Source organism: Rhinoderma darwinii, unplaced genomic scaffold, assembly GCF_050947455.1.
Source record: "Rhinoderma darwinii isolate aRhiDar2 unplaced genomic scaffold, aRhiDar2.hap1 Scaffold_742, whole genome shotgun sequence".
Lineage (NCBI taxonomy): Eukaryota > Metazoa > Chordata > Amphibia > Anura > Rhinodermatidae > Rhinoderma > Rhinoderma darwinii.
Genome location: NW_027464304.1, coordinates 109397 through 126920, shown reverse-complemented (window position 1 = coordinate 126920; position 17524 = coordinate 109397). Strand labels below are relative to the sequence as shown.

Here is a 17524-nt window from a genome sequence, read left to right as displayed (position 1 = left end):
AGAGATAAAAGCCTGGGCCCAGGCAGTGTTGGTCAGTGCTGCTCAGCAGGCAGCACTGGACTGGACTGGATTACAGCTGATACAAGGTGTGAAGGAACAAGGGGTGGCTGTGGGCATGCACTTGCTGCCGCTGCCAGTGTTTATCTGCATGGCAGCAGGGCATTTGGGCGTTGCCAGGAAGGCGTTTTTATGTAGATTCCTCCTCTTTCAGCACTGCATTGTGGTGCAAGCAAAAGAAGCAAATCCTGTCTGGCTTCCTCTCCGGCCTTTATTCACCTCCCGTGTAGCTGTGAGTGTGTGAGCCTGCAGGGCCCCATGGAATTGCCTAGAAGTAGGCTGAATCGCTGCAAGGGCTGAACAGCAGTATCGGGCAGGCTCGGGCAACGCGCGGCCCGTTCGGGTTATCGCTTCTCGGCCTTTTGGCTAAGATCAAGTGTAGTATCTGTTCTTATCAGTTTAATATCTGATACGTCCCCTATCTGGGGACCATATATTAAATGGATTTTTAGAACAGGGAGATGGAAATAGAGCTTGCTCTGTCCACTCCACGCATTGACCTGGTATTGCAGTATTTCCAGGACCGGTGCACCCTTTCCTTATGTGTTGACTAAAAGCAGATTCCAAAAGTGTTTTTTGTCTTTGCTATTGTTTCTGTCTTTCTGAAGGGATCTCCCCTTTTAATCCCATTATTTCAACACCTGTTGGACAATGCATGAGTGATAATGAGCTCATTGATTAAATGCAATTAATGAATAGATTGCCACCTCTTGTTGTGTGTCGTCTGTGTTTCTGTGTTTCCGGCATTTCACATTGGAACACCTCATTCACCTTCCTTGTCTTCTCTCCGCCCTCCCTTTTAGGTAAGTTAAAGAGCTGCACCTGAGCCAGCCACTGATTGATTGATTGATTGATTGATTGATTGATTGATTGATTGATTGATTGATTGATTGATTGATGCAGCACAACAGTCAAATAGTGGAGTGGAGTAGGGGAACAGCAAACAGCCAATAAAGCAGCCCGCCCGCTCGCCTGCCCGCCACAATGGACCTACCTGTGTACACTAGATGGATGTGATGGAATGTACTGTCGTCCCTACATTTCAAGAAGAAGTAAGAATTGCAGTTGCAACAAAGCCTTGCTTGCCTACAAAGAGAGCAGCAATTTGGATTTGTTACTATGTTACCTAGAAGAATAACAAACTGTGCAAGGATGGAGGTTGTAGGAGCAAGGAGAAGTTGTCTGTAAAGTTGGTGGATGCCTATTTTCCATTTTGCAGTCCCTTGTCTCCCTCTTGTGGCCTCCTGGAGGCAACTAGCTGTGCAAAAAAAAGACAGCCTGGCGGCCGGCTGTTGCAGTGTTGCCCTCTCAGGCAACACTGAGTGACTGACTGAGCCTCACCGTCTTATATAAAGTTCAGACGGAACTTTGCACGTGTCATAGTGGAGCCCTCAGGATTCCAGAGCCAGCTTTCTGACATCATAATGGGGCCTCAGAGATAAAAGCCTGGGCCCAGGCAGTGTTGGTCAGTGCTGCTCAGCAGGCAGCACTGGACTGGACTGGATTACAGCTGATACAAGGTGTGAAGGAACAAGGGGTGGCTGTGGGCATGCACTTGCTGCCGCTGCCAGTGTTTATCTGCATGGCAGCAGGGCATTTGGGCGTTGCCAGGAAGGCGTTTTTATGTAGATTCCTCCTCTTTCAGCACTGCATTGTGGTGCAAGCAAAAGAAGCAAATCCTGTCTGGCTTCCTCTCCGGCCTTTATTCACCTCCCGTGTAGCTGTGAGTGTGTGAGCCTGCAGGGCCCCATGGAATTGCCTAGAAGTAGGCTGAATCGCTGCAAGGGCTGAACAGCAGTATCGGGCAGGCTCGGGCAACGCGCGGCCCGTTCGGGTTATCGCTTCTCGGCCTTTTGGCTAAGATCAAGTGTAGTATCTGTTCTTATCAGTTTAATATCTGATACGTCCCCTATCTGGGGATCATATATTAAATGGATTTTTAGAACAGGGAGATGGAAATAGAGCTTGCTCTGTCCACTCCACGCATTGACCTGGTATTGCAGTATTTCCAGGACCGGTGCACCCTTTCCTTATGTGTTGACTAAAAGCAGATTCCAAAAGTGTTTTTTGTCTTTGCTATTGTTTCTGTCTTTCTGAAGGGATCTCCCCTTTTAATCCCATTATTTCAACACCTGTTGGACAATGCATGAGTGATAATGAGCTCATTGATTAAATGCAATTAATGAATAGATTGCCACCTCTTGTTGTGTGTCGTCTGTGTTTCTGTGTTTCCGGCATTTCACATTGGAACACCTCATTCACCTTCCTTGTCTTCTCTCCGCCCTCCCTTTTAGGTAAGTTAAAGAGCTGCACCTGAGCCAGCCACTGATTGATTGATTGATTGATTGATTGATTGATTGATTGATTGATTGATGCAGCACAACAGTCAAATAGTGGAGTGGAGTAGGGGAACAGCAAACAGCCAATAAAGCAGCCCGCCCGCTCGCCTGCCCGCCACAATGGACCTACCTGTGTACACTAGATGGATGTGATGGAATGTACTGTCGTCCCTACATTTCAAGAAGAAGTAAGAATTGCAGTTGCAACAAAGCCTTGCTTGCCTACAAAGAGAGCAGCAATTTGGATTTGTTACTATGTTACCTAGAAGAATAACAAACTGTGCAAGGATGGAGGTTGTAGGAGCAAGGAGAAGTTGTCTGTAAAGTTGGTGGATGCCTATTTTCCATTTTGCAGTCCCTTGTCTCCCTCTTGTGGCCTCCTGGAGGCAACTAGCTGTGCAAAAAAAAGACAGCCTGGCGGCCGGCTGTTGCAGTGTTGCCCTCTCAGGCAACACTAAGTGACTGACTGAGCCTCACCGTCTTATATAAAGTTCAGACGGAACTTTGCACGTGTCATAGTGGAGCCCTCAGGATTCCAGAGCCAGCTTTCTGACATCATAATGGGGCCTCAGAGATAAAAGCCTGGGCCCAGGCAGTGTTGGTCAGTGCTGCTCAGCAGGCAGCACTGGACTGGACTGGATTACAGCTGATACAAGGTGTGAAGGAACAAGGGGTGGCTGTGGGCATGCACTTGCTGCCGCTGCCAGTGTTTATCTGCATGGCAGCAGGGCATTTGGGCGTTGCCAGGAAGGCGTTTTTATGTAGATTCCTCCTCTTTCAGCACTGCATTGTGGTGCAAGCAAAAGAAGCAAATCCTGTCTGGCTTCCTCTCCGGCCTTTATTCACCTCCCGTGTAGCTGTGAGTGTGTGAGCCTGCAGGGCCCCATGGAATTGCCTAGAAGTAGGCTGAATCGCTGCAAGGGCTGAACAGCAGTATCGGGCAGGCTCGGGCAACGCGCGGCCCGTTCGGGTTATCGCTTCTCGGCCTTTTGGCTAAGATCAAGTGTAGTATCTGTTCTTATCAGTTTAATATCTGATACGTCCCCTATCTGGGGACCATATATTAAATGGATTTTTAGAACAGGGAGATGGAAATAGAGCTTGCTCTGTCCACTCCACGCATTGACCTGGTATTGCAGTATTTCCAGGACCGGTGCACCCTTTCCTTATGTGTTGACTAAAAGCAGATTCCAAAAGTGTTTTTTGTCTTTGCTATTGTTTCTGTCTTTCTGAAGGGATCTCCCCTTTTAATCCCATTATTTCAACACCTGTTGGACAATGCATGAGTGATAATGAGCTCATTGATTAAATGCAATTAATGAATAGATTGCCACCTCTTGTTGTGTGTCGTCTGTGTTTCTGTGTTTCCGGCATTTCACATTGGAACACCTCATTCACCTTCCTTGTCTTCTCTCCGCCCTCCCTTTTAGGTAAGTTAAAGAGCTGCACCTGAGCCAGCCACTGATTGATTGATTGATTGATTGATTGATTGATTGATTGATTGATTGATGCAGCACAACAGTCAAATAGTGGAGTGGAGTAGGGGAACAGCAAACAGCCAATAAAGCAGCCCGCCCGCTCGCCTGCCCGCCACAATGGACCTACCTGTGTACACTAGATGGATGTGATGGAATGTACTGTCGTCCCTACATTTCAAGAAGAAGTAAGAATTGCAGTTGCAACAAAGCCTTGCTTGCCTACAAAGAGAGCAGCAATTTGGATTTGTTACTATGTTACCTAGAAGAATAACAAACTGTGCAAGGATGGAGGTTGTAGGAGCAAGGAGAAGTTGTCTGTAAAGTTGGTGGATGCCTATTTTCCATTTTGCAGTCCCTTGTCTCCCTCTTGTGGCCTCCTGGAGGCAACTAGCTGTGCAAAAAAAAGACAGCCTGGCGGCCGGCTGTTGCAGTGTTGCCCTCTCAGGCAACACTGAGTGACTGACTGAGCCTCACCGTCTTATATAAAGTTCAGACGGAACTTTGCACGTGTCATAGTGGAGCCCTCAGGATTCCAGAGCCAGCTTTCTGACATCATAATGGGGCCTCAGAGATAAAAGCCTGGGCCCAGGCAGTGTTGGTCAGTGCTGCTCAGCAGGCAGCACTGGACTGGACTGGATTACAGCTGATACAAGGTGTGAAGGAACAAGGGGTGGCTGTGGGCATGCACTTGCTGCCGCTGCCAGTGTTTATCTGCATGGCAGCAGGGCATTTGGGCGTTGCCAGGAAGGCGTTTTTATGTAGATTCCTCCTCTTTCAGCACTGCATTGTGGTGCAAGCAAAAGAAGCAAATCCTGTCTGGCTTCCTCTCCGGCCTTTATTCACCTCCCGTGTAGCTGTGAGTGTGTGAGCCTGCAGGGCCCCATGGAATTGCCTAGAAGTAGGCTGAATCGCTGCAAGGGCTGAACAGCAGTATCGGGCAGGCTCGGGCAACGCGCGGCCCGTTCGGGTTATCGCTTCTCGGCCTTTTGGCTAAGATCAAGTGTAGTATCTGTTCTTATCAGTTTAATATCTGATACGTCCCCTATCTGGGGACCATATATTAAATGGATTTTTAGAACAGGGAGATGGAAATAGAGCTTGCTCTGTCCACTCCACGCATTGACCTGGTATTGCAGTATTTCCAGGACCGGTGCACCCTTTCCTTATGTGTTGACTAAAAGCAGATTCCAAAAGTGTTTTTTGTCTTTGCTATTGTTTCTGTCTTTCTGAAGGGATCTCCCCTTTTAATCCCATTATTTCAACACCTGTTGGACAATGCATGAGTGATAATGAGCTCATTGATTAAATGCAATTAATGAATAGATTGCCACCTCTTGTTGTGTGTCGTCTGTGTTTCTGTGTTTCCGGCATTTCACATTGGAACACCTCATTCACCTTCCTTGTCTTCTCTCCGCCCTCCCTTTTAGGTAAGTTAAAGAGCTGCACCTGAGCCAGCCACTGATTGATTGATTGATTGATTGATTGATTGATTGATTGATTGATTGATGCAGCACAACAGTCAAATAGTGGAGTGGAGTAGGGGAACAGCAAACAGCCAATAAAGCAGCCCGCCCGCTCGCCTGCCCGCCACAATGGACCTACCTGTGTACACTAGATGGATGTGATGGAATGTACTGTCGTCCCTACATTTCAAGAAGAAGTAAGAATTGCAGTTGCAACAAAGCCTTGCTTGCCTACAAAGAGAGCAGCAATTTGGATTTGTTACTATGTTACCTAGAAGAATAACAAACTGTGCAAGGATGGAGGTTGTAGGAGCAAGGAGAAGTTGTCTGTAAAGTTGGTGGATGCCTATTTTCCATTTTGCAGTCCCTTGTCTCCCTCTTGTGGCCTCCTGGAGGCAACTAGCTGTGCAAAAAAAAGACAGCCTGGCGGCCGGCTGTTGCAGTGTTGCCCTCTCAGGCAACACTGAGTGACTGACTGAGCCTCACCGTCTTATATAAAGTTCAGACGGAACTTTGCACGTGTCATAGTGGAGCCCTCAGGATTCCAGAGCCAGCTTTCTGACATCATAATGGGGCCTCAGAGATAAAAGCCTGGGCCCAGGCAGTGTTGGTCAGTGCTGCTCAGCAGGCAGCACTGGACTGGACTGGATTACAGCTGATACAAGGTGTGAAGGAACAAGGGGTGGCTGTGGGCATGCACTTGCTGCCGCTGCCAGTGTTTATCTGCATGGCAGCAGGGCATTTGGGCGTTGCCAGGAAGGCGTTTTTATGTAGATTCCTCCTCTTTCAGCACTGCATTGTGGTGCAAGCAAAAGAAGCAAATCCTGTCTGGCTTCCTCTCCGGCCTTTATTCACCTCCCGTGTAGCTGTGAGTGTGTGAGCCTGCAGGGCCCCATGGAATTGCCTAGAAGTAGGCTGAATCGCTGCAAGGGCTGAACAGCAGTATCGGGCAGGCTCGGGCAACGCGCGGCCCGTTCGGGTTATCGCTTCTCGGCCTTTTGGCTAAGATCAAGTGTAGTATCTGTTCTTATCAGTTTAATATCTGATACGTCCCCTATCTGGGGACCATATATTAAATGGATTTTTAGAACAGGGAGATGGAAATAGAGCTTGCTCTGTCCACTCCACGCATTGACCTGGTATTGCAGTATTTCCAGGACCGGTGCACCCTTTCCTTATGTGTTGACTAAAAGCAGATTCCAAAAGTGTTTTTTGTCTTTGCTATTGTTTCTGTCTTTCTGAAGGGATCTCCCCTTTTAATCCCATTATTTCAACACCTGTTGGACAATGCATGAGTGATAATGAGCTCATTGATTAAATGCAATTAATGAATAGATTGCCACCTCTTGTTGTGTGTCGTCTGTGTTTCTGTGTTTCCGGCATTTCACATTGGAACACCTCATTCACCTTCCTTGTCTTCTCTCCGCCCTCCCTTTTAGGTAAGTTAAAGAGCTGCACCTGAGCCAGCCACTGATTGATTGATTGATTGATTGATTGATTGATTGATTGATTGATTGATTGATTGATGCAGCACAACAGTCAAATAGTGGAGTGGAGTAGGGGAACAGCAAACAGCCAATAAAGCAGCCCGCCCGCTCGCCTGCCCGCCACAATGGACCTACCTGTGTACACTAGATGGATGTGATGGAATGTACTGTCGTCCCTACATTTCAAGAAGAAGTAAGAATTGCAGTTGAAACAAAGCCTTGCTTGCCTACAAAGAGAGCAGCAATTTGGATTTGTTACTATGTTACCTAGAAGAATAACAAACTGTGCAAGGATGGAGGTTGTAGGAGCAAGGAGAAGTTGTCTGTAAAGTTGGTGGATGCCTATTTTCCATTTTGCAGTCCCTTGTCTCCCTCTTGTGGCCTCCTGGAGGCAACTAGCTGTGCAAAAAAAAGACAGCCTGGCGGCCGGCTGTTGCAGTGTTGCCCTCTCAGGCAACACTGAGTGACTGACTGAGCCTCACCGTCTTATATAAAGTTCAGACGGAACTTTGCACGTGTCATAGTGGAGCCCTCAGGATTCCAGAGCCAGCTTTCTGACATCATAATGGGGCCTCAGAGATAAAAGCCTGGGCCCAGGCAGTGTTGGTCAGTGCTGCTCAGCAGGCAGCACTGGACTGGACTGGATTACAGCTGATACAAGGTGTGAAGGAACAAGGGGTGGCTGTGGGCATGCACTTGCTGCCGCTGCCAGTGTTTATCTGCATGGCAGCAGGGCATTTGGGCGTTGCCAGGAAGGCGTTTTTATGTAGATTCCTCCTCTTTCAGCACTGCATTGTGGTGCAAGCAAAAGAAGCAAATCCTGTCTGGCTTCCTCTCCGGCCTTTATTCACCTCCCGTGTAGCTGTGAGTGTGTGAGCCTGCAGGGCCCCATGGAATTGCCTAGAAGTAGGCTGAATCGCTGCAAGGGCTGAACAGCAGTATCGGGCAGGCTCGGGCAACGCGCGGCCCGTTCGGGTTATCGCTTCTCGGCCTTTTGGCTAAGATCAAGTGTAGTATCTGTTCTTATCAGTTTAATATCTGATACGTCCCCTATCTGGGGACCATATATTAAATGGATTTTTAGAACAGGGAGATGGAAATAGAGCTTGCTCTGTCCACTCCACGCATTGACCTGGTATTGCAGTATTTCCAGGACCGGTGCACCCTTTCCTTATGTGTTGACTAAAAGCAGATTCCAAAAGTGTTTTTTGTCTTTGCTATTGTTTCTGTCTTTCTGAAGGGATCTCCCCTTTTAATCCCATTATTTCAACACCTGTTGGACAATGCATGAGTGATAATGAGCTCATTGATTAAATGCAATTAATGAATAGATTGCCACCTCTTGTTGTGTGTCGTCTGTGTTTCTGTGTTTCCGGCATTTCACATTGGAACACCTCATTCACCTTCCTTGTCTTCTCTCCGCCCTCCCTTTTAGGTAAGTTAAAGAGCTGCACCTGAGCCAGCCACTGATTGATTGATTGATTGATTGATTGATTGATTGATTGATTGATGCAGCACAACAGTCAAATAGTGGAGTGGAGTAGGGGAACAGCAAACAGCCAATAAAGAAGCCCGCCCGCTCGCCTGCCCGCCACAATGGACCTACCTGTGTACACTAGATGGATGTGATGGAATGTACTGTCGTCCCTACATTTCAAGAAGAAGTAAGAATTGCAGTTGCAACAAAGCCTTGCTTGCCTACAAAGAGAGCAGCAATTTGGATTTGTTACTATGTTACCTAGAAGAATAACAAACTGTGCAAGGATGGAGGTTGTAGGAGCAAGGAGAAGTTGTCTGTAAAGTTGGTGGATGCCTATTTTCCATTTTGCAGTCCCTTGTCTCCCTCTTGTGGCCTCCTGGAGGCAACTAGCTGTGCAAAAAAAAGACAGCCTGGCGGCCGGCTGTTGCAGTGTTGCCCTCTCAGGCAACACTGAGTGACTGACTGAGCCTCACCGTCTTATATAAAGTTCAGACGGAACTTTGCACGTGTCATAGTGGAGCCCTCAGGATTCCAGAGCCAGCTTTCTGACATCATAATGGGGCCTCAGAGATAAAAGCCTGGGCCCAGGCAGTGTTGGTCAGTGCTGCTCAGCAGGCAGCACTGGACTGGACTGGATTACAGCTGATACAAGGTGTGAAGGAACAAGGGGTGGCTGTGGGCATGCACTTGCTGCCGCTGCCAGTGTTTATCTGCATGGCAGCAGGGCATTTGGGCGTTGCCAGGAAGGCGTTTTTATGTAGATTCCTCCTCTTTCAGCACTGCATTGTGGTGCAAGCAAAAGAAGCAAATCCTGTCTGGCTTCCTCTCCGGCCTTTATTCACCTCCCGTGTAGCTGTGAGTGTGTGAGCCTGCAGGGCCCCATGGAATTGCCTAGAAGTAGGCTGAATCGCTGCAAGGGCTGAACAGCAGTATCGGGCAGGCTCGGGCAACGCGCGGCCCGTTCGGGTTATCGCTTCTCGGCCTTTTGGCTAAGATCAAGTGTAGTATCTGTTCTTATCAGTTTAATATCTGATACGTCCCCTATCTGGGGACCATATATTAAATGGATTTTTAGAACAGGGAGATGGAAATAGAGCTTGCTCTGTCCACTCCACGCATTGACCTGGTATTGCAGTATTTCCAGGACCGGTGCACCCTTTCCTTATGTGTTGACTAAAAGCAGATTCCAAAAGTGTTTTTTGTCTTTGCTATTGTTTCTGTCTTTCTGAAGGGATCTCCCCTTTTAATCCCATTATTTCAACACCTGTTGGACAATGCATGAGTGATAATGAGCTCATTGATTAAATGCAATTAATGAATAGATTGCCACCTCTTGTTGTGTGTCGTCTGTGTTTCTGTGTTTCCGGCATTTCACATTGGAACACCTCATTCACCTTCCTTGTCTTCTCTCCGCCCTCCCTTTTAGGTAAGTTAAAGAGCTGCACCTGAGCCAGCCACTGATTGATTGATTGATTGATTGATTGATTGATTGATTGATTGATTGATTGATGCAGCACAACAGTCAAATAGTGGAGTGGAGTAGGGGAACAGCAAACAGCCAATAAAGCAGCCCGCCCGCTCGCCTGCCCGCCACAATGGACCTACCTGTGTACACTAGATGGATGTGATGGAATGTACTGTCGTCCCTACATTTCAAGAAGAAGTAAGAATTGCAGTTGCAACAAAGCCTTGCTTGCCTACAAAGAGAGCAGCAATTTGGATTTGTTACTATGTTACCTAGAAGAATAACAAACTGTGCAAGGATGGAGGTTGTAGGAGCAAGGAGAAGTTGTCTGTAAAGTTGGTGGATGCCTATTTTCCATTTTGCAGTCCCTTGTCTCCCTCTTGTGGCCTCCTGGAGGCAACTAGCTGTGCAAAAAAAAGACAGCCTGGCGGCCGGCTGTTGCAGTGTTGCCCTCTCAGGCAACACTGAGTGACTGACTGAGCCTCACCGTCTTATATAAAGTTCAGACGGAACTTTGCACGTGTCATAGTGGAGCCCTCAGGATTCCAGAGCCAGCTTTCTGACATCATAATGGGGCCTCAGAGATAAAAGCCTGGGCCCAGGCAGTGTTGGTCAGTGCTGCTCAGCAGGCAGCACTGGACTGGACTGGATTACAGCTGATACAAGGTGTGAAGGAACAAGGGGTGGCTGTGGGCATGCACTTGCTGCCGCTGCCAGTGTTTATCTGCATGGCAGCAGGGCATTTGGGCGTTGCCAGGAAGGCGTTTTTATGTAGATTCCTCCTCTTTCAGCACTGCATTGTGGTGCAAGCAAAAGAAGCAAATCCTGTCTGGCTTCCTCTCCGGCCTTTATTCACCTCCCGTGTAGCTGTGAGTGTGTGAGCCTGCAGGGCCCCATGGAATTGCCTAGAAGTAGGCTGAATCGCTGCAAGGGCTGAACAGCAGTATCGGGCAGGCTCGGGCAACGCGCGGCCCGTTCGGGTTATCGCTTCTCGGCCTTTTGGCTAAGATCAAGTGTAGTATCTGTTCTTATCAGTTTAATATCTGATACGTCCCCTATCTGGGGACCATATATTAAATGGATTTTTAGAACAGGGAGATGGAAATAGAGCTTGCTCTGTCCACTCCACGCATTGACCTGGTATTGCAGTATTTCCAGGACCGGTGCACCCTTTCCTTATGTGTTGACTAAAAGCAGATTCCAAAAGTGTTTTTTGTCTTTGCTATTGTTTCTGTCTTTCTGAAGGGATCTCCCCTTTTAATCCCATTATTTCAACACCTGTTGGACAATGCATGAGTGATAATGAGCTCATTGATTAAATGCAATTAATGAATAGATTGCCACCTCTTGTTGTGTGTCGTCTGTGTTTCTGTGTTTCTGGCATTTCACATTGGAACACCTCATTCACCTTCCTTGTCTTCTCTCCGCCCTCCCTTTTAGGTAAGTTAAAGAGCTGCACCTGAGCCAGCCACTGATTGATTGATTGATTGATTGATTGATTGATTGATTGATTGATTGATTGATTGATGCAGCACAACAGTCAAATAGTGGAGTGGAGTAGGGGAACAGCAAACAGCCAATAAAGCAGCCCGCCCGCTCGCCTGCCCGCCACAATGGACCTACCTGTGTACACTAGATGGATGTGATGGAATGTACTGTCGTCCCTACATTTCAAGAAGAAGTAAGAATTGCAGTTGCAACAAAGCCTTGCTTGCCTACAAAGAGAGCAGCAATTTGGATTTGTTACTATGTTACCTAGAAGAATAACAAACTGTGCAAGGATGGAGGTTGTAGGAGCAAGGAGAAGTTGTCTGTAAAGTTGGTGGATGCCTATTTTCCATTTTGCAGTCCCTTGTCTCCCTCTTGTGGCCTCCTGGAGGCAACTAGCTGTGCAAAAAAAAGACAGCCTGGCGGCCGGCTGTTGCAGTGTTGCCCTCTCAGGCAACACTGAGTGACTGACTGAGCCTCACCGTCTTATATAAAGTTCAGACGGAACTTTGCACGTGTCATAGTGGAGCCCTCAGGATTCCAGAGCCAGCTTTCTGACATCATAATGGGGCCTCAGAGATAAAAGCCTGGGCCCAGGCAGTGTTGGTCAGTGCTGCTCAGCAGGCAGCACTGGACTGGACTGGATTACAGCTGATACAAGGTGTGAAGGAACAAGGGGTGGCTGTGGGCATGCACTTGCTGCCGCTGCCAGTGTTTATCTGCATGGCAGCAGGGCATTTGGGCGTTGCCAGGAAGGCGTTTTTATGTAGATTCCTCCTCTTTCAGCACTGCATTGTGGTGCAAGCAAAAGAAGCAAATCCTGTCTGGCTTCCTCTCCGGCCTTTATTCACCTCCCGTGTAGCTGTGAGTGTGTGAGCCTGCAGGGCCCCATGGAATTGCCTAGAAGTAGGCTGAATCGCTGCAAGGGCTGAACAGCAGTATCGGGCAGGCTCGGGCAACGCGCGGCCCGTTCGGGTTATCGCTTCTCGGCCTTTTGGCTAAGATCAAGTGTAGTATCTGTTCTTATCAGTTTAATATCTGATACGTCCCCTATCTGGGGACCATATATTAAATGGATTTTTAGAACAGGGAGATGGAAATAGAGCTTGCTCTGTCCACTCCACGCATTGACCTGGTATTGCAGTATTTCCAGGACCGGTGCACCCTTTCCTTATGTGTTGACTAAAAGCAGATTCCAAAAGTGTTTTTTGTCTTTGCTATTGTTTCTGTCTTTCTGAAGGGATCTCCCCTTTTAATCCCATTATTTCAACACCTGTTGGACAATGCATGAGTGATAATGAGCTCATTGATTAAATGCAATTAATGAATAGATTGCCACCTCTTGTTGTGTGTCGTCTGTGTTTCTGTGTTTCCGGCATTTCACATTGGAACACCTCATTCACCTTCCTTGTCTTCTCTCCGCCCTCCCTTTTAGGTAAGTTAAAGAGCTGCACCTGAGCCAGCCACTGATTGATTGATTGATTGATTGATTGATTGATTGATTGATTGATTGATGCAGCACAACAGTCAAATAGTGGAGTGGAGTAGGGGAACAGCAAACAGCCAATAAAGCAGCCCGCCCGCTCGCCTGCCCGCCACAATGGACCTACCTGTGTACACTAGATGGATGTGATGGAATGTACTGTCGTCCCTACATTTCAAGAAGAAGTAAGAATTGCAGTTGCAACAAAGCCTTGCTTGCCTACAAAGAGAGCAGCAATTTGGATTTGTTACTATGTTACCTAGAAGAATAACAAACTGTGCAAGGATGGAGGTTGTAGGAGCAAGGAGAAGTTGTCTGTAAAGTTGGTGGATGCCTATTTTCCATTTTGCAGTCCCTTGTCTCCCTCTTGTGGCCTCCTGGAGGCAACTAGCTGTGCAAAAAAAAGACAGCCTGGCGGCCGGCTGTTGCAGTGTTGCCCTCTCAGGCAACACTGAGTGACTGACTGAGCCTCACCGTCTTATATAAAGTTCAGACGGAACTTTGCACGTGTCATAGTGGAGCCCTCAGGATTCCAGAGCCAGCTTTCTGACATCATAATGGGGCCTCAGAGATAAAAGCCTGGGCCCAGGCAGTGTTGGTCAGTGCTGCTCAGCAGGCAGCACTGGACTGGACTGGATTACAGCTGATACAAGGTGTGAAGGAACAAGGGGTGGCTGTGGGCATGCACTTGCTGCCGCTGCCAGTGTTTATCTGCATGGCAGCAGGGCATTTGGGCGTTGCCAGGAAGGCGTTTTTATGTAGATTCCTCCTCTTTCAGCACTGCATTGTGGTGCAAGCAAAAGAAGCAAATCCTGTCTGGCTTCCTCTCCGGCCTTTATTCACCTCCCGTGTAGCTGTGAGTGTGTGAGCCTGCAGGGCCCCATGGAATTGCCTAGAAGTAGGCTGAATCGCTGCAAGGGCTGAACAGCAGTATCGGGCAGGCTCGGGCAACGCGCGGCCCGTTCGGGTTATCGCTTCTCGGCCTTTTGGCTAAGATCAAGTGTAGTATCTGTTCTTATCAGTTTAATATCTGATACGTCCCCTATCTGGGGACCATATATTAAATGGATTTTTAGAACAGGGAGATGGAAATAGAGCTTGCTCTGTCCACTCCACGCATTGACCTGGTATTGCAGTATTTCCAGGACCGGTGCACCCTTTCCTTATGTGTTGACTAAAAGCAGATTCCAAAAGTGTTTTTTGTCTTTGCTATTGTTTCTGTCTTTCTGAAGGGATCTCCCCTTTTAATCCCATTATTTCAACACCTGTTGGACAATGCATGAGTGATAATGAGCTCATTGATTAAATGCAATTAATGAATAGATTGCCACCTCTTGTTGTGTGTCGTCTGTGTTTCTGTGTTTCCGGCATTTCACATTGGAACACCTCATTCATCTTCCTTGTCTTCTCTCCGCCCTCCCTTTTAGGTAAGTTAAAGAGCTGCACCTGAGCCAGCCACTGATTGATTGATTGATTGATTGATTGATTGATTGATTGATTGATTGATTGATTGATTGATTGATTGATGCAGCACAACAGTCAAATAGTGGAGTGGAGTAGGGGAACAGCAAACAGCCAATAAAGCAGCCCGCCCGCTCGCCTGCCCGCCACAATGGACCTACCTGTGTACACTAGATGGATGTGATGGAATGTACTGTCGTCCCTACATTTCAAGAAGAAGTAAGAATTGCAGTTGCAACAAAGCCTTGCTTGCCTACAAAGAGAGCAGCAATTTGGATTTGTTACTATGTTACCTAGAAGAATAACAAACTGTGCAAGGATGGAGGTTGTAGGAGCAAGGAGAAGTTGTCTGTAAAGTTGGTGGATGCCTATTTTCCATTTTGCAGTCCCTTGTCTCCCTCTTGTGGCCTCCTGGAGGCAACTAGCTGTGCAAAAAAAAGACAGCCTGGCGGCCGGCTGTTGCAGTGTTGCCCTCTCAGGCAACACTGAGTGACTGACTGAGCCTCACCGTCTTATATAAAGTTCAGACGGAACTTTGCACGTGTCATAGTGGAGCCCTCAGGATTCCAGAGCCAGCTTTCTGACATCATAATGGGGCCTCAGAGATAAAAGCCTGGGCCCAGGCAGTGTTGGTCAGTGCTGCTCAGCAGGCAGCACTGGACTGGACTGGATTACAGCTGATACAAGGTGTGAAGGAACAAGGGGTGGCTGTGGGCATGCACTTGCTGCCGCTGCCAGTGTTTATCTGCATGGCAGCATGGCATTTGGGCGTTGCCAGGAAGGCGTTTTTATGTAGATTCCTCCTCTTTCAGCACTGCATTGTGGTGCAAGCAAAAGAAGCAAATCCTGTCTGGCTTCCTCTCCGGCCTTTATTCACCTCCCGTGTAGCTGTGAGTGTGTGAGCCTGCAGGGCCCCATGGAATTGCCTAGAAGTAGGCTGAATCGCTGCAAGGGCTGAACAGCAGTATCGGGCAGGCTCGGGCAACGCGCGGCCCGTTCGGGTTATCGCTTCTCGGCCTTTTGGCTAAGATCAAGTGTAGTATCTGTTCTTATCAGTTTAATATCTGATACGTCCCCTATCTGGGGACCATATATTAAATGGATTTTTAGAACAGGGAGATGGAAATAGAGCTTGCTCTGTCCACTCCACGCATTGACCTGGTATTGCAGTATTTCCAGGACCGGTGCACCCTTTCCTTATGTGTTGACTAAAAGCAGATTCCAAAAGTGTTTTTTGTCTTTGCTATTGTTTCTGTCTTTCTGAAGGGATCTCCCCTTTTAATCCCATTATTTCAACACCTGTTGGACAATGCATGAGTGATAATGAGCTCATTGATTAAATGCAATTAATGAATAGATTGCCACCTCTTGTTGTGTGTCGTCTGTGTTTCTGTGTTTCCGGCATTTCACATTGGAACACCTCATTCACCTTCCTTGTCTTCTCTCCGCCCTCCCTTTTAGGTAAGTTAAAGAGCTGCACCTGAGCCAGCCACTGATTGATTGATTGATTGATTGATTGATTGATTGATTGATTGATTGATTGATTGATTGATTGATTGATGCAGCACAACAGTCAAATAGTGGAGTGGAGTAGGGGAACAGCAAACAGCCAATAAAGCAGCCCGCCCGCTCGCCTGCCCGCCACAATGGACCTACCTGTGTACACTAGATGGATGTGATGGAATGTACTGTCGTCCCTACATTTCAAGAAGAAGTAAGAATTGCAGTTGCAACAAAGCCTTGCTTGCCTACAAAGAGAGCAGCAATTTGGATTTGTTACTATGTTACCTAGAAGAATAACAAACTGTGCAAGGATGGAGGTTGTAGGAGCAAGGAGAAGTTGTCTGTAAAGTTGGTGGATGCCTATTTTCCATTTTGCAGTCCCTTGTCTCCCTCTTGTGGCCTCCTGGAGGCAACTAAAAGTGCAAAAAAAAGACAGCCTGGCGGCCGGCTGTTGCAGTGTTGCCCTCTCAGGCAACACTGAGTGACTGACTGAGCCTCACCGTCTTATATAAAGTTCAGACGGAACTTTGCACGTGTCATAGTGGAGCCCTCAGGATTCCAGAGCCAGCTTTCTGACATCATAATGGGGCCTCAGAGATAAAAGCCTGGGCCCAGGCAGTGTTGGTCAGTGCTGCTCAGCAGGCAGCACTGGACTGGACTGGATTACAGCTGATACAAGGTGTGAAGGAACAAGGGGTGGCTGTGGGCATGCACTTGCTGCCGCTGCCAGTGTTTATCTGCATGGCAGCAGGGCATTTGGGCGTTGCCAGGAAGGCGTTTTTATGTAGATTCCTCCTCTTTCAGCACTGCATTGTGGTGCAAGCAAAAGAAGCAAATCCTGTCTGGCTTCCTCTCCGGCCTTTATTCACCTCCCGTGTAGCTGTGAGTGTGTGAGCCTGCAGGGCCCCATGGAATTGCCTAGAAGTAGGCTGAATCGCTGCAAGGGCTGAACAGCAGTATCGGGCAGGCTCGGGCAACGCGCGGCCCGTTCGGGTTATCGCTTCTCGGCCTTTTGGCTAAGATCAAGTGTAGTATCTGTTCTTATCAGTTTAATATCTGATACGTCCCCTATCTGGGGACCATATATTAAATGGATTTTTAGAACAGGGAGATGGAAATAGAGCTTGCTCTGTCCACTCCACGCATTGACCTGGTATTGCAGTATTTCCAGGACCGGTGCACCCTTTCCTTATGTGTTGACTAAAAGCAGATTCCAAAAGTGTTTTTTGTCTTTGCTATTGTTTCTGTCTTTCTGAAGGGATCTCCCCTTTTAATCCCATTATTTCAACACCTGTTGGACAATGCATGAGTGATAATGAGCTCATTGATTAAATGCAATTAATGAATAGATTGCCACCTCTTGTTGTGTGTCGTCTGTGTTTCTGTGTTTCCGGCATTTCACATTGGAACACCTCATTCACCTTCCTTGTCTTCTCTCCGCCCTCCCTTTTAGGTAAGTTAAAGAGCTGCACCTGAGCCAGCCACTGATTGATTGATTGATTGATTGATTGATTGATTGATGCAGCACAACAGTCAAATAGTGGAGTGGAGTAGGGGAACAGCAAACAGCCAATAAAGCAGCCCGCCCGCTCGCCTGCCCGCCACAATGGACCTACCTGTGTACACTAGATGGATGTGATGGAATGTACTGTCGTCCCTACATTTCAAGAAGAAGTAAGAATTGCAGTTGCAACAAAGCCTTGCTTGCCTACAAAGAGAGCAGCAATTTGGATTTGTTACTATGTTACCTAGAAGAATAACAAACTGTGCAAGGATGGAGGTTGTAGGAGCAAGGAGAAGTTGTCTGTAAAGTTGGTGGA

At 47.7% G+C, this 17524-nt stretch overlaps 12 non-coding genes across 12 annotated transcripts; all 12 read left to right on the top strand.

The window, feature by feature from the left end:
• Window positions 1-403: 403 nt before the first annotated feature.
• On the top strand, window positions 404-594 carry LOC142730065 (U2 spliceosomal RNA). The gene has a single exon (XR_012878729.1). It is a non-coding gene; the product is annotated as a U2 spliceosomal RNA (small nuclear RNA).
• Window positions 595-1894: 1300 nt separating this feature from the next.
• On the top strand, window positions 1895-2085 carry LOC142730229 (U2 spliceosomal RNA). Its single transcript, XR_012878878.1, has one exon. It is a non-coding gene; the product is annotated as a U2 spliceosomal RNA (small nuclear RNA).
• Window positions 2086-3369: 1284 nt separating this feature from the next.
• On the top strand, window positions 3370-3560 carry LOC142730064 (U2 spliceosomal RNA). Its single transcript, XR_012878728.1, has one exon. It is a non-coding gene; the product is annotated as a U2 spliceosomal RNA (small nuclear RNA).
• A 1284-nt stretch (window positions 3561-4844) lies between these two features.
• On the top strand, window positions 4845-5035 carry LOC142730062 (U2 spliceosomal RNA). Its single transcript, XR_012878727.1, has one exon. It is a non-coding gene; the product is annotated as a U2 spliceosomal RNA (small nuclear RNA).
• A 1284-nt stretch (window positions 5036-6319) lies between these two features.
• LOC142730060 (U2 spliceosomal RNA) lies at window positions 6320-6510 on the top strand. The gene has a single exon (XR_012878725.1). It is a non-coding gene; the product is annotated as a U2 spliceosomal RNA (small nuclear RNA).
• Window positions 6511-7802: 1292 nt separating this feature from the next.
• On the top strand, window positions 7803-7993 carry LOC142730059 (U2 spliceosomal RNA). Its single transcript, XR_012878724.1, has one exon. It is a non-coding gene; the product is annotated as a U2 spliceosomal RNA (small nuclear RNA).
• A 1280-nt stretch (window positions 7994-9273) lies between these two features.
• On the top strand, window positions 9274-9464 carry LOC142730058 (U2 spliceosomal RNA). The gene has a single exon (XR_012878723.1). It is a non-coding gene; the product is annotated as a U2 spliceosomal RNA (small nuclear RNA).
• A 1288-nt stretch (window positions 9465-10752) lies between these two features.
• LOC142730057 (U2 spliceosomal RNA) lies at window positions 10753-10943 on the top strand. Its single transcript, XR_012878722.1, has one exon. It is a non-coding gene; the product is annotated as a U2 spliceosomal RNA (small nuclear RNA).
• Window positions 10944-12235: 1292 nt separating this feature from the next.
• LOC142730056 (U2 spliceosomal RNA) lies at window positions 12236-12426 on the top strand. The gene has a single exon (XR_012878721.1). It is a non-coding gene; the product is annotated as a U2 spliceosomal RNA (small nuclear RNA).
• A 1284-nt stretch (window positions 12427-13710) lies between these two features.
• On the top strand, window positions 13711-13901 carry LOC142730055 (U2 spliceosomal RNA). Its single transcript, XR_012878720.1, has one exon. It is a non-coding gene; the product is annotated as a U2 spliceosomal RNA (small nuclear RNA).
• A 1304-nt stretch (window positions 13902-15205) lies between these two features.
• Window positions 15206-15396, top strand: LOC142730054 (U2 spliceosomal RNA). Its single transcript, XR_012878719.1, has one exon. It is a non-coding gene; the product is annotated as a U2 spliceosomal RNA (small nuclear RNA).
• A 1304-nt stretch (window positions 15397-16700) lies between these two features.
• Window positions 16701-16891, top strand: LOC142730053 (U2 spliceosomal RNA). The gene has a single exon (XR_012878718.1). It is a non-coding gene; the product is annotated as a U2 spliceosomal RNA (small nuclear RNA).
• Window positions 16892-17524: the final 633 nt, after the last annotated feature.